We start from the raw sequence: 17012 nt of genomic DNA on the forward strand, positions 1-17012 counted from the left end.
TCCATCCTGCCTTGTATCAACAGTTAAGGCTGCTGCTGGTGTAATAGTGCAGACTGTTATTTTCTAGGTACATTCTGGGCTCCTTAGTACCACTTGAGTATAATTTAAATGCCACAGCCCACCTGAGTATTGTTGCTGGCCGTGTTCATCCCTTTATGTAACCAGTGTACCCCTCTTCTGATAGCTGTTTCTGGCAGGATAACATGCCATGTCACAAAGCTCAAATCACCGCAAACTGCTTTTTTTGAACAAGACAGTGAGTTCACTGCACTCAAATAGAGCACCTTTGAGGGATTCACATGGATGTGCAGCTGATGAATCTGCAGTTACTGTGTGATACTTTCAGGTCAGTATGAACCCAAATCTCTGCGGAGTGTTTTCAGTATCTATGCCATGAAGAATGAAGACAGTTCTGTAGGCAAAACCAATCCTAGGTCCAACCCAGTACAAGTAAGGTTTACCTAATAAAGTGTCTGGTGATTGGATAATGATACAAAGATCCAGTGGTCAGATCCCTCTCTCTCTCTCTCTGCCTCTCTCTCTACATATATACAGTATTCATTACAAATATAGTCACTGCTGTGCCTTTTGTTTTGTTTTTTCTTTATTTTTGGCTCCTCTTTGTTGCTATCATTTTGCTGTTACTGCTACCTTTCTGCGCAACAAGATCCATAGCCTGAACATTTGTCTATGACAGCCTTATGTCAAAACTATAAATTATTCCTTGCAGATTTGTTTCTGTACTGTTGGATTTGATTGATTTAAAGTATTTCACTAGCTTGAGAACCAGACAAATCTGAAAGCTCATGTTTCATTTGTTCTGGCACAACACACTTGGCTCTGCTCCCATTCAAACAGATTTCCACGTGGCCTTTTTTCCATACCGATTTAATCACAACGGCTTGTCTATGAAAAAGCTTTATAACAATCATTGATATTTGCATGTATTTTTCTGGCACTCAGCACTATGTCACATGCGTTGTTGGCCCGGTTGCTATCAAGTTGCAAACGCAAGCATTTTGTTCTAAACATGCTGGAAATTAAAACTGAACTGAAATGTCTCAGATTACTTTACATTTGGGCATATGCTGGCTAATATTATACTGCTTCAAATGTAGTCCTGACAGAGCTGTAATATAAGTCAGAGCTCTCGAGTGTTGCTTATTATTTAAATATGAAACCTTTTGTAGCCCTAAATTATAGTGAGGAAATCATTGATATTTTCATCTTGAGAGCAAATGCTACCTGTTCACATTACACCCATACAGGAAGGTTTTGAACTGAGGAAGCTTTTAAGCGAGCTTTTAGACAGAGCCAGCGTGTCTCTTTGTGTTCCACATCAAGTTGACAGGAATTCAATAATTCCAGGGTCTCATTAAGTATTGGCAATTTACCTGGTGTAACATGTCTGAAGCACATCTGCAGTGAGAACCCCCTTGCACACCAAGTCTGGAGTGCAGCACAATCTGCAGCAGCACCAGCAGTTATTGTTCATGCAGCACCTCACTCTGGTGCCCAGTGCTTCACAATTCTTATTCAGAGAGAGACCTTCTCACAGCTACTGCGCCTGCAATCTCTTTACTTTGCTGCTGACAAAAAAAAGAGAGGAAATCAATGAAACCAGGGATCAATAAGACTCTTCCACTGCCAAAGCCATCTTCTTCTTTTTTAAATGATTATGTAAAGTTCAATAGTGAAAACAGCTGCAGTCTGAAATTAATTCTTCCCATTGTCCTCTGAAATGGTACAAAACCAAAGCTTATACTAAACACCTGGTGGTGTGTTTGGAGGTATTTTTACTCGATACATCATCTATATATAAGAGTAATAGATTCATGCAGTTTTTAAGCAATTTGACTTCCACAGAAAAAGCCACTTGAGCCACCTGATCCTCATGCCAGGCATCTTCAAGGTCTGTGATAAGAGAACAATATATGCCAAAAAAAATAGTGAATGAGTAGGACATGCATTAATTCAAAATACTACACAATCATATGGTTTTTACATTAAGTTTGTGAACTAGCCTTTATTTTCTAATCACAGTACAGTATCTTAAAACATGCACATACACTGTTGTGAGTCAACCTTCACAGGTCAAATTTCCTACTTCTTCTCTAACATTATCTTGCACTCCTTTTTATCTGCATTGTAGCCAGACATAGCATTCGTAACTGTTATCTCAGTTATGCAATGAAAGATGATGTTGTGTCAAAGCTGACTTTATTCAGTTGAAAAAGAAGAAAGGGAAAGATTGAACAGATACTGTTAAAAAATAAATCACATCAGTGTGAGAATAAACCAGAAGAAATACACAAGTCATCTAACCCTGCATAATGATGCTCAGAATGATGATGCAAATGAAGAAACAAAGACTAAAATGTCTTTATGTCCGTGCATCCATCAGTAAGTACACTACTGGCTGCAGTTTTGTGATCCCTTTAATTTATTCAGTAGTGTTCCAGACAGACATAACTTTTTAATGTTACCCAAGGACAGCATTTTAACCCTCGCCTGACTCACCCAAGACCACCCAAGTTACACCTTGACAACGTACTTACATTTGAGAGGAGTTTGTTGTTGAGTTTGTTGTATGTATATATATATATATATATATATATATATATATATATATATATATATATATATATATATATATATATATATATATATATATATATATATACTGTAAACTGAGACCATGTCCATACTCAACTTAAATTGATGTTTTTAACTTAATTTATATTAGCTTTCGAACTTTACTTATTCATACTGTGTTATCTCTACAATTTGACCACATTTTTTAGCACTTCTGTAATGGCACAAGGGCTCAAGGAATTGTTTAGCTTAAAATGTTTAAGATTTTCATTATTGTGGATTATTCCATTGTTTGTGTGCTGAAGAATAGTCTAAAGTTTAACTGGAAACGTCACATGACTCATGTAGTGATTAATGACTCACAGTTCTGCTTTTGTTGTTCAGATGTTAATAAACCAGTGTTCCTGTAAATGAACTGGAACTGAAACTCTTTTTTTACTTTGGTATACTGTTCTGCTACTGCACACACGCGCACACACACACACACACACACACACACACACACACACACACACACACACACACACACACACACACACACACACACACACACACACACACACACACACACTACCATTAGTATATTTAACCCCACTTAAATTGAGGTTAATTGTTCGTTTGCATATTTGATTGGTAAAACCAACTAATCACTGTACAGTGTAGGATAGGTTTTACAAACATTATTTTGAATCAGAAGGCACATAAAAGTTTAAATAGTTCACCATTTTGAAAAATGTGTTTATTCACTGAAAAGTTAGAAAAAACTGAACATTTTAGCCAAGCATCAGGAGTAGAAACAGCCTATCAAATCTGTCCAGCCTGTGTCTGGCTTATGTTTCTGTTTAGATGTGAGCGTGGGATCAGTCTTCCCAATGTGGCAGGAAATCATAAAAGAATAGACTGCAGCATGTTAAACTAATACCCCTGAAATCACAATTTGTGTCCACTGTTGAAGATCTGTATGTGCATTTGGAGGCTGTTTTGAAAATGAGCATGCTCCCAAGCTGAAATTACCATTTTTTTTACATGGGAGTAGCCATTTTGTATACATTTCTGTTTATGTATTTTAAATGAAGGGTGCTTTCTTGAATTCCAAGTGTACAGTTTGTTATCTGTTTTCCTCTAATGTCCTCTTAGCGTGCTTTTGTCAGCCAAGTGTGATACATTAGTTGTGTTTTTTTTCCTTGTCTGCCTTGAATGAGGTAGATCTAATGTGTATAATTAGTTTAATTTGGCTACATATTACGCTTTACTACTTCAAAGTTGACATAACATTTTCCAACTAATAAACGTGTAACAGTTATTAAAAGTGCCCCATAACACTATCCCATAATTATATTTTCTAACACGATGCTTGAAGTGCAGCCATTGTGAACTGAAAAGACCCTGTGTAATTTTTTTCTGCTTTTATCCTTCAAGGGACTGACTACTTCCTGTGTCTCCTCAGAAAAGCTGTAAAAAGATATGGCAACAGGTGATTGATTGAATAATCTGCCGCAGCTCTTATCTGAGCTTACTTCATCACTCCATCCAGCCTCCGAAGATAAACCTTCATATCTCTTCACACTAAAAGATGGGTTACAGGTGAAAACAGGACTTCCAAGTCTATCTCCAAACCTCTCTCTGTTTCTTTTTAACTTGTCGCCCTGATTTGATTTTCCAGCTGTTAGCCGTTTTTCTACATTATATGGGCTTCTGCAGAGGCTGATTTTTTTCTCATTATGGACATGGAGGGCAGACCATACAAATCAATGTTTGACTCCTTACTTTAACCTTGGGATGTCATTAGTGTCTGCACATAAAAGCTAAGCTTGACTTGAGCTAATTTAGCTAAATGAGGATATGTCCCAACTGAGATAGAAAGATGAAGGGGAACCTCAGCAGCATGACATTTCTACCTACATGAATGACTATAGACTCATTCTAAAACACTTGAGGCTAAGGGGCAGATTTGACATTCATGATTTGTAGCCTCTTTATGCATTAGAGCTGCAATTTTTGGAAAAAATATATATGTGTGTTTGGATTGATATGAATGTCACTGCAAAATATTGTTCATAAATGTAAAAATTGATACATTTATAAACAGATGGTTTGTCTGTCATTTTTAAAAGGTACTTAGCAGATTATTGGATGAACAAACTATCATATGCAAGCTTCAACCAAGATCAACAAGCATAGGTTGTATAGTAGTGAGCACCAAACATGAAAAAAGCCACAGGCTGAGGAGCTTTGATACCTAGGAAGTAGAATCCGTAGCAAGCTATGTAGTTCCCGTATCAAAACAATGTGTGAACAGGTCCATAAAAATCTAAAGCCTTACATGATTTTATTTTGGCTAATGTCAAGTTCATGGTCATCTTCTCCACACCTCTGCACTTGACAGTTTTCACCACAGCTACTACTTCTGGATTTTGCCTCGCGAATGGGTGCTGGATCTCCTACATTGTGACAAAATGATCCTTCATCTTGATTTCATTTTTAGGATGTTGTCAATGTTGCAAGGAGGCAAATATGACGAGTGGCCCAAATGATGAGCAAAGAATGTTTATGTGGCCAAAGCGGCATGAGATGTAATACTGACATGTACCACAATTCTTCCTTAAACACAATTCTTCCTTAAACACCTTAGGGGGGTTATGGTAGAGGTGACTGTCTCACCCTGGGGGACCAATTTACGTTGCACAACCTGATGAATGTTCAAAATTAAAATGAGCATTCTTCCAGTCTTGCTTTTCATCTGCTTCTTTTCTGTCTGCTCCTTTTAAGGGTCCCCACAGTAGATGATCTGCCTCCATCTCACCTAGCATCATCTTCTATCACACCAACCCTGCAATGTTTGTCTAGTGAAATTTAAAGGTAGATGTCAAGAAATTTTTAGCAATTTGTTTAGCATAGAAAGCCTTGATGTTGGAGAGGGGATGTCAGCTTCTGTCATGTCCAGTTCAATAAAACAGGTACGTTGAACAGATGCAGGCTCGGCCAGCACTTTCAGATTAGTGTATATAAGCAATGACTGGACTGAGCGAATGTACACATTTAATACACCACCTTTCATTAATATTTTTATTTTCCCTGTAGATGTTGATGTTCAACAATGTTCCACGGTGCTCAAGCCTTTTAATTTACCTTTTTATCTTATAAATCTATTTAGTATATTTTCAATCAAGGTGTTAACCTGTTTTCTGAGCTCATTACAAACATATGATTTTATTTTATATGATGCATTACTGTAGATTAAACAGAATACTATGCATTTAAAATGAACTCAACCTTAAACATCTGCAGCAGTCAGACTGATCCATATAACACTAATGGGAGACATTTTTCTGCAGAATAAGTACTTTTACTTTGGATACTTTATGTAAAATTGGCCCATAATCCAGTTTTATGTGTATTGAGGTTTTTTTCATAGTGTTTTAGTGCTACTTTTGCTGAAGGAATGGTTCTAAAAAGTTCATCTAGCACTAGTCATTGCAGCTAATAGGAAATATTTAGATGATAACCATCTAAGTAATAACATTTTACAATTCTTCAGCCAGGAAGGAGTACAGAAAGGTGAAGAGGCTCAAGAAAAGTGCAGCAAGATGCAGGACAGTGCTGGCATATATAAAAGAATAAAAGACAGGCACCATGAAACAGTATGAAGATTTGGTGTTGGTGGTGGTGAGATGTTATCATCTCTACTTGCGTTTCTGCATGCTACTGATGTAAAGTACATATACCTATGCATGTAGCATGCATGTATGTATCTTCTTTATGCTGCAACTTATTATTATTCTTACTAATAGTGGTGTAATGGCAAGCAACTGTGATTTTAGCTATTGTTTATTTTAAAATGTGTCATAATTGTTTAAGATTATTGTGAAAGATGTAACTGTAGACTAACATTTCCCATTTTGTGTGCACATACTCAGAGCAGAGATTTGTAAAACCTTGGTTGACTGTTAGGCGTGAGGAAGCTAGATACTGAAACTGTATATTGAATTGTTGAGCGTGCTAGTACTGGCTTCATGTGTTTGTATTATATATTTATCCATGGATCTCCTGTGTGCTCAGTAACATTGTGGTTGTTAAAAGTCAAATTCCTAATAGTGGAAACATAAGAGAGAATGTATTAATATATTAAATAACAGAATATATTCTGGAGTCTCTTCCCACATTACAATTATATTAGAAACACAGTAAAATTAACCAAATCATTGCTTTTTGCATGGGTTTATCTAATAAGACTGGCTGAGCTTATGTAAATTCATGTTAAGGAAAACATCAATCTCACAATGCATTTTGATCAAATGCAAATCAATTCAAAAGTGATTTTCTATTATTTTTAGTATCACATACAGTATTGTGATAATCTTGGAAACTGTAAATCAACATCTAAAACATGTGCATCATGTCTGTTTGTTTAGATTTGTTTCAGACTGTGCTAATGGTTTTAAAATAGCCTTCCTTCCCTAGTGCCATCAGCTGTGCTTCGCTGCTGCTGCGAAAATTTTACCACAATTTTTATAAGTGCTGCCATAAGGGCCCAAAAGAAGGCCTGTATTATAATAGACAAGCCAGTTTAAGAAAAAGTAACCTAATTCAGTAATAAACACGCAAACATAGTAGTTTCAGCCACGACTTTAGTTTTCTGTCAATGTCTAAACATATACAACAGACTCAACACACAATCATCGAAGTGAAAATGAGTATATGAAACAGGCATGTCTGTAAAGAAAGTGGGACTTCATGTGTGATTGACCTCACAGTGATTTGGAAAAGGCACATTCAGTCAAACGTGCATCACACAGGAAAATACTATCAGGAGTCTTATCCATTGCATTGATTCAGGAAGGTCCACTTTTCTAACTTTGTGTTTTAATCCTCTGATGCAAAATGTACTCAATATAAGCAGCCTGACCAGAAGACATTCACACTCCCACACATGCTCACTCACACATATTATCACCCCACATAATGAGATGCTTTTCTTCATTTAAATGGTTTAAATGTTTACTTGTAGAGGGGGGGTGGGGGGGGTGTTTGTCACTCATATCCATCTCTGATCCATCTCCATTCGATATGTGCATCTGGGTAATCTTGAATCCAGCTGGGGTGCCAATTGTTCTTCCTATTATTATTCTGTGTAGAGATATTCTTTATGCCACCACCAGATCTGTTCATCACATGGGTGAGCTCCTCCAGCCTGCTTCTTGGCAGAGACTATAATTACCGCCAGAGCAAGTCTTGATCAGAATAATGGGAAATTAAATATTTTAAGAGGAAGGATACCCGCTCTTTAAAGTCTTAATCAATTTTATAGATATTGTCAGGAAATTAAATGAGAGAGATAAAATTAGCATTTTCTAACTCTATCACAGAAAGCCCTCCTTTTCTACCGCCATACTCTAAATACAGAATCACAAATTGAGAAATGATTTCCAATGTAAACGTCTCCATTAAATTAATAGATTTTGCTCTGAAGCAGAAGGTTGCTGCAGGTTTCAAAATCTGTGTATTAATTTTATGAGCAATGAAAAGCAGAGGATAACCTTCTCAGTTCCCGTACTGAAAGTTTGAAAAGATGCAAGTGGGGTCTGAAAGCATATTGATTTCCAAAAATATGTATGCCATATAAGGTTGTCACTAGTTGAGCTGGCTTCTTTTTTTGCATGTGTCATTCTCAACAACAGCATTAAGGGTGCCTGTGTTTTCATATTCTTGAGAATGACCTGTGAGAAAATGGCAGTGAAAATGTGCAGTTTTCTGAGAAAAAGAAATATAAATACAGGAACAAACAGGGGACTTTATGAGAGTCTGAAAGGATTTTTTGAAGTGCAAGGTCAAAACAAAAGAGAATAAATGTTTGTACTTGGCATGAATAAAATGGAGCAATGGTATGTGTATTGTGATTGACTTAAATGCTTGCTGGTGCTATGGATGTGATTGTAGAGTGTTTATGAGAGCATAACTCATGGCTGTGCTTTTATTGTACTGATTCTTGACTGAAACTACTGCATTGCATGCATTTCAAAGATTTCTGTGCTATACATTTACACTGAGAGAAGAATTGGAGCGGTGAGGGTTATATTGCATGTGCAGTTGTAGTGAGATGTGTGTTTTCAGACTCACACAGGGAAATTTTTTAAGCTTTTTTCCCCAGCTAGAACAACAGTAATGGGCAGTGAAAAAAGAAATTTTCAGTGAATAACTAAAAATAAATCAATGAATAATCATCTAATTGAGGATGCTATAGGTTGTTAAAGTTATGAATAATGGCCAAGCAAATGAGGCAGTGCAGTCAGCCCGTGTACATGAGTTGAAGTAGATGATACTCCAGTGCTCAGCTCCAATCTTTTGCACTTGATAAAAAAGAGGGATCATCTGACAGGTATCAACTGTCTACATGTAGGACTCAATGTGCCTCATGCAAGAACTTGCTTTTTGTATTACTTGTATGCACCTCTATCTTAAATCTTTTATTTTATTTCTGTGGGTTGCTTTGGGCCGACTTGTTGTAAAATGTTCTTTTAAGCTGGACAAATATCATAAGGTGCAAATTATTGAGTTTTATACAGGCACACAACCCTAACACAAAATTTGCAAAGGATTTACAACTGCACAAATGTTTATGTTTCTTACTAATACATTTTATCTTTATGCCAGCACCATTATTATCCTTTTAGAATAGGAAACTACCAACCCACAATCAATGAATGCTGATCATGATTCATCATCACTGTGAATCAATAAAAAAATGCATTTAAAAAGTTACTTATAAAATAAGTAGTTACCCTTATGTTGTCCTAAAATTTATACATCACTACTATTTTAATTATTACAACTCTCTCATTTGTTTATATATTTACAACACATGAATAAACTCTGCTTTAAAAGAATCTTGTACTCTAATGCAGTTTGAGCTACATTTACATGCATTTTGTGGACGCACCAAGATGGCAAGATAGTTTCAGTTGTGATTGATCAAAAAATAAATAAATAAATAAAAACTTTTCTGTCCCTCCAAGTACCCACTGAAGCTCAAATTAATTCCACATCAGTCAGTTTTGTAATTTGTTTATATAGATTGTATTTGATTTAAGTAGATCCATCTTTCCATCATTAAGGCTCCTGGGGACCTCTGGTAGAGTAGCTGATACAGGGTGGTGTTTACCCCTTTATTTTACAGCCCTTGATTTGATTATTAACATAATCAATGCCCCCAAATTGCTTGGCGATGCAGTGTTCAAACAGACTTTATTCTTTCAAAAACTGCACCTCCCTTATTCTTTTGCAGTGCAACATTTTCCAAGACATATTTAAGCTCTCTATTTAACATAAAATACATTTCGCCATTTGAAAAAAGCAGGCTATCTCTATTTGATTTATGCCACAGGCCTGCCTGAGTATGAGAAAATTGGGGAATTTAATAAATTCTCTAAAACTCACACTCCCCTCTTAGAAATGATTCTGTTCATACTATTGATTCGTGCATGGGGCTCAATGAACCTAAATGGATGACATCTTTTACCCCCAACTGCTACCTGCCTATTTAATATGTGTGTAAGTGTGGTTCCAAGACTAAATTCATTTTCTTACTGATCTACTTTTCCCATAGTGTGTGACATGTAAAGGGAGGTGATGAAACGATCTCACTGGATAAACTGATAAATAATAGCCATGGTTTCTCAGCTCATTTCCTTTGATTGACTCAAGCTCACACTTAAAAGGAAATGAACCTGGGGAGGAGTGACAAGCCTATTCAGCATAATGCATTGTGGTCTTCCTAAGACTTCAAATTTGTGCTTGCTGTCTGGAAAAACCACCATCCTCTGCCATAGGAGTGGTTAATGAAGTGTGTTCCTGGGCCCTGGTTGGCAGTTTGACGAAACCGCAGAATGGGGCAATCCTCTTCTCTTCCCTGAAGAAAGGACAGGGGAGTAAGATGGTTGTGAATTGCCAGATTTTTCTTCCTGTCAGGAATAGATACGTAGAACCAACCAACCTTACCCCTGCAGCTGTCTAATTGTCGCTCCTTCCTGTGCTTGGAAAAGAAATAAGCTCTGATGTATGAAAATGTTTAACGTGTTCTTTAACGTATACCTAAAATCCACAAGCTGAAAGAGAACTGCGTTAGAATTCATTAACCAGCTTTAGCTGAATCTTTTCTTTGGATTGGCAAAATAATTTCGATCATGTTTAGTGTATTTCCAAATGATTGTCCTTTCAGGGCCTGCTCTCCTGAGTTTTACTTAGGGGGGTATAAATACTGAGCGAAGAGCTGTGGTTTCTACATACTTCATCATTAGTTGGTGTTTTATTGGTGTATCTTCAACAGCATAGAAAGTTAAGTCTTTCTTTTAATGCATTGGCTTACTGAGGCATGTAAAAGTAATTTCTGCATTAATCCAGGAGAGAAGAGAATTTAGGCTGATAAGAAGCAATCTTACTGGCCCACAGGGTAACGAAGTCTTTTTTCTCTAAGAATTGCTGTGACAAGACAACTCAGTTGACCTTGTGTTAGCAATACTGGAAGATTTATACATACTATTTATGCTACTGGCACTGTGAGAAGCATTTAGGGTGTTACTTGCAATTAAAGTAATCTGTGTATGGCCAAGCAGCATACCATTAACATGTGTTGTAATTTATAGTACATGATGATGCTATAGCTGGCTGCAAACCACACAAACGGGGTCTCTCGTGCACACATGCATGTACAATTTACTGTAACATAACAGTACATAGCCTCTGGCAGCAATGCACAAGTGGCTATAGATCTTGAACTTTTATCCTTTTAGGGAATACACAGTATTCAGCATTAAGATTATTATACAGTCTATTTTAATGTTAGTCATTATTTCTAAATAATCAGAATATATCATATGGACACAGCAAGCTTTCCCAGTCTTCAACCCCTGCAACTAAATAAGTCTGTCTTAGGCCTCACTCACAAAGGCCTAGAGACTGACCAGCAACCTCTCATCTCTATGGAAAACTGTGAATTCCCCAACCAGTTGGCAAGTGATTGGTGGAGGTTTCTGGTTATTGCCAGGCAAAATTGGTCACAAAGAGGGTGCTGCACCAAAAACCTCCTTGTTATCATCTCTAGCTGTATGTGACTGGGGCAGAGGTGGGAAGTAATGAAGTACACATACGTCATTATTGTACTCAAGTAGAATTTTCAGATATCTGTGCATTTATTTCTTCTGACAACTTTTTAGCTTTACTCCCTACATATCTGTACTTTCACGTCCTTACATTTTCAAAACAGGCTCATTACTCTAGGTTTAAGACATTTGAGGGAAGTTTTTATTTCACATCACTGCGCGCCTTCAAACATAAAACCAATGTGAACCCAAATGGAGGGAACAATAATACATAAAAGACAACCCTATTGGTGTATCCATCACCGGGGCTTATCGCACACAGAGAAATGAAAGAGGCAAAAACATATAATATATGCATCATTTATAGTGCTATACTCTGGGGTTAAATTGAGCTTGAACGATCTGGAATGGTGTTTTTGCTGCAAATGTCCATAAGTTGTGGTCGCAGTGCTTTAGCATCTAGCTAGTGCTACTAAAGACGAGCGACCATACACATTTCTTAAGTGACAGGTAATTTCAAATGCAGCATTTCTAACAGCTCGACAAATATCAGCAAGCGCACAAACTGTCTCTGTGCAGTTTGTCACACAGCGTGTCTCCTAGTTAAAAGTACAGCTGATGTATTTCCCAGAGGGAGAAATGAGTGTGAGATAACTTCAGTCAGAGATGGAGAAAGATGTAAGAAATACAGGAAAGGAGAGGAAGAAGAGAGGTTACGGACTGTTCAGTGACATTTGATAAACTTGAAATTTAAACTTTACATGTAATGTCCTAATTTTTTTAAAATCAGATATTAGACCTGTAAGTAATGTGAAGAAATGATTTTCAGATTCCAAAACATCCTGCAAAACAAATAACTTTGTCTTACTCAAATACTCAGCAGTTTAGTGAAGGATAAACAGTTCAGTTTATGGCACTATGGTGAATTTACAGTAAAGCACTGTGTTGGAGTTGTGCCCAGTGGCTCAGCAGAGATGAATTTGAATTTAAACTGATGATGCTTAGATTCATTCGCTGAATTCAACCTTTATACCAACTACTTATACAGTCTAGTATAAACACAGTATAAACAGTTGGGAATGGAAATCAGCCCAAGTTAGCTTGTGAAACATCTGTTTACATCTTCTTGAATTCAGCTGTGTAAATCCACAAAGAGCAGTAAACCTCGGAGCAGCAGCAGTGGCTGCACAGGTCAGCTGATCACACCCTGTACACAAAGAAAATCTGCTGGAGTTTTCGCTGTAGAAATGATTGTGAGCTGTGATTCTTTTCCCCACGCTGAGCCACTACAAGTGATCTTAGGGTTCCTCCACCTGCTGAATCCCACTGTAACCCCTGCCTGTACTCATTTTTCTGTGCAGGTGTGGAGGCAAATTTTTAAAAAAGTACATATTCCCATGTACCAATAACATTTTATTATTACATTAATATAGCACAAGGTTCAGTTAGTTTTCACAAAAAGAGCTGGTAGAAATTTAATTCAAAGAGCTACTTTTTATATTCTTACTTTACAGAATCTGTACTTTTTCACTTTTACTTGGGTAAAAACAAAATGAAGCAGTACTTCAACTTTTACTGGAGTATTTTTTTAACACAAATATTTGTACTTTTGCTTAGTAAATAATGTATTTTTGCCAATTCTGGACTGGTGCCTTTAACACCAATTTTAAGACTACATATGTATGCATGAACTATGCAATCTGTCATCAAATATACCCAAAGCCCTGTTTCTTTTCCCATTTAGCTGAGCATAATCTTACTTACTTACTTACTGGATGGATGGATGGATGGAGCTTACAAAATGGGCCCTCAGCAGTCACAAGTATTTGCCAAAGAATCAGAGACACTGCAAGATATGCTATATTGCCAAAAGTATTCACTCATCTGACTTCATATCCATAGGGTTTAATATGATGTTGGCCCACCCTTTGCAGCTTCAGCTCTTCTGGGAAGGTTTTGGAGTCTGTTTATGGGAATTTTTGACCATTCTTCCAGAAGCGCATTTGTGAGGTCAGACACTAATGTTGGACAAAAAAGCCTGGCTCACAGTCTCTGCTCTAATTCATCCCAAAGGTGTTCTATCGGGTTGAAGTCAGTATTCTGTGCAGGCCACACCAACTCACTCTTTCTGTACTGGTGCTCAGTCATGTTGAAACAGGAAGGAGCCTTCCCCAAACTGTTCCCACAAAGTTAGGAGTATAAAATTGTGCAAAATGCTGAAGCATTAAGAGTTTCTTTCACTGGAACTAAGGGGCTGAGCCCAACTCCTGAAAACAACCCCACACCGTAATCCTCCCTCCACCAAACTTTACACTTGGTACAATGCGGTCAGACAAGTACCGTTCCCCTGGCAACCACCACCATACTCATCCGTCAGATTGACAGACAGAAAAGTGTGATTCATCACTCCAGAGAACACGTCTCTACTGCTCTAGAGTCCAGCGGCAGTGTGCTGTACACCACTGCATCCAACATTTTGCATTGTGCTTGGTGATGTAAGGCTTGGATGCAGCTGCTCGGCCACAGAAACCCATTCCATGAAGCTCTCTACACACTGTTCTTGAGATAATCTGAAGGCCACATGAAGTTTGGAGGTCTGTAGCAATTGAATCTGTAGAAAGTTGATGACCTCTGTGCACTATGCACCTCAGCATCCACCTAGCTCTGACCTAGCTCTGTTATTTTATGTGTACTACCACTTCGTGGCTTAGTTGCTGTTATTCCCAATCCCTTCCACTTTGTGATAATCCAACTAACAGCTGACTGTGGGATATTTGGTAGTGAGAAAATTTCACAACTGGACTTATTGCACAGGTGGCATCCTATCACGGTACCATGCTTGAATTCATTGACCTCCTGAGAGCGACCCATTCTTTCACAAATGTTTGTAGAAGCAGTCTGCATGCCTACTGTAGGTGATACACCTGTGGCCATGGAAGTGATTGGAACACCTGAATTCAGTGATTTGCAGGGGCAGGTTAACAAGCCACTCATTATTCTGACCAATGAGCATTCCAGGTTTACCTACTTGCTATAGAAGCACTTACAGATTCCAGTCCATTCTAATGTTGGCTGCTTGTCATTGTCCTGTTTTCTTCACTTTGAAATTATCCTGAGTTGAAAACACTCTGCTGCCGTATAGTGTTGACCCTTCTCACATACGCCCTTACTCAGTTAGTACCTTGGATCACCATTGCTGTAACCTCTTGGAGAGAGTGAAAAATAAAACAAAACTCCTCTTCTGGTGAAGCCTAGCAATCACACCATTTTTTTTTTTTTGAATTTCAAACACGAGCCAATGAAGATGTTATATATTACCTGTTTTTAGAATGAGCATAAATAAATACCACTTGGCATGTAATTGAAAAACATAGAAGCTGCATAAAGGTACAGTAGTATTTGCCAAATGTTGGTCTTGACAATAACATGCTGTTTGATTCACGAACAATTGAACTGATATAATGATAATCACATGGCTCCAGTAAACAACTGCCATGGTTTCAGTGAGCCAGGTTCATGGTCTTACTTGTGCTTCACCAGATGAATGAAATTTCAGCTATTCTGGTTATAGTGCCCCTGGAAAGGATCCAGGCTCAACTTCTCTCAGTACTGAATCCTTTACTAAAGCTTTGCACTAAATAAAAAAACAAAAACTCAATGTCCACTAAATACTAAAAGACTCAGAGTCAGTTTTACTCATAAAATTGCTAACAATAATAATGTGACCTAAGTAATATTTAAGTTTATTTGTGTTTCCTTAGATTATTCCACCACAGAGTGAGAGGTATATTAACTTCCTATGACATTCACAACCATCCTTTAAATTCCTTTTTTTTTTTTTAAGTAACATTACTCATCAGTTTTTAATAAACTGATGAGTAATGTTTAGAGTTTAGAATACTGTGGTCACTCATTATGGAGTAAAAAATGCCAGCAGAGCATTTCTTAGTTTTGGATTTACACAGTGAATTGTGTTGCCATTTTAGTTTTGTTTTTATACTCACAGTGTTCCTTCCACTCAGACAGTGAGCATTTCTCCAGCAAGGTGAATTCAGCAACTCTCTGTTGAAAAACTACTTCATCTAACTGTTTAATGAAGTGAATGACAAGAAATCTTTAAGCACAAGAACAACAGAGTTCGGTGGCCATTAATCACTTATTCTGTGTGAGCGTGTCTGTCCTGCTGTCCCCTTATGACTGCACTCCAGTTACACAGCTTCCATGGGGATGTATTTGAATTATGATAACAGCACACTGCTTTAAACACTTTAAAAAAAAAAATCAATCTGTAATTTATCAAATAAATAAATTCAAAGGTTTTGAGGGAGACAAAAATAAGATCACCTGGTTACAATCTATCCTGAAGCACAGTATACAACATATGTATGCATTGTTTTTTTATTTTACATTATTATCCTAAATTTTATCAGCACAGCTGATTCTTGGTGTCACAGTTAGCATCTTACTCTCCAAAAATTAAATACATGTGCATACGCAACACTGCACCTGAAAATGGATATGCTAATGAGTTGCCTGACAGCCATAGTGTTTCATAGATGCTTTTCTAAGACTTCAACTATACAGTATTTGTGCATAAATGCTTTTAAAAGCACACTTGTAAATTTTGGTATTTTTTTTTTTATATATCACCCATGCAGTAAGTAGACTGCATGTACAATCCAAACAAATTTTACTAAAATCCATCAAATTGGGAGTTCCATTTGAAAGTACAGTCAAACACAATTAATGTTTCAGAGGCTGTTTTGCTACTTTGGGAGAGTTTGGCCTGTATTCAGTAAGAACCCTGCGTATGTCAATAGCACTGACAATCCCTAATGATAAGGCCAAGAAGCTGCCATAAAATGCTGGGATTACTATTTGTGATCAGCAGGTGTGTCAACATTCTCATCTTATCAGGCCATTTCACACCAGCTTGCACTCCAATGAATATTATTCCACATTATCATATGCTTTACAGATATTGGCCAGTGATATAGCTGCTCCTTTGTAATTCCCTTTTCCAGCACATACAGATCTCATGAACTGAGATTAGCTGTCTTATAAAAAGTCACTGTTCAGTAAAGTCTGGGATAAATTTAAATTGAATCGCGTTCAGTTTTGATTAAACCCTGTAAAGAGCTGAGAAACACGAACTGACATGAAGTGAATTACGCAGAAGAAAAAGGCAGTAATGATGCATTTTGGTGCAAAAGTAAGCCAGTGCAGTTTTATAATGTCTAAAGCATCAGTTGTGTAATTTGTAAAGGACTCACCTCCCAAAATTCCACCTGGACTTGTGTGTAATTAATTCTGCAATGGCTG

Source organism: Archocentrus centrarchus, chromosome 15, assembly GCF_007364275.1.
Source record: "Archocentrus centrarchus isolate MPI-CPG fArcCen1 chromosome 15, fArcCen1, whole genome shotgun sequence".
Classification (NCBI taxonomy): Eukaryota; Metazoa; Chordata; class Actinopteri; order Cichliformes; family Cichlidae; genus Archocentrus; species Archocentrus centrarchus.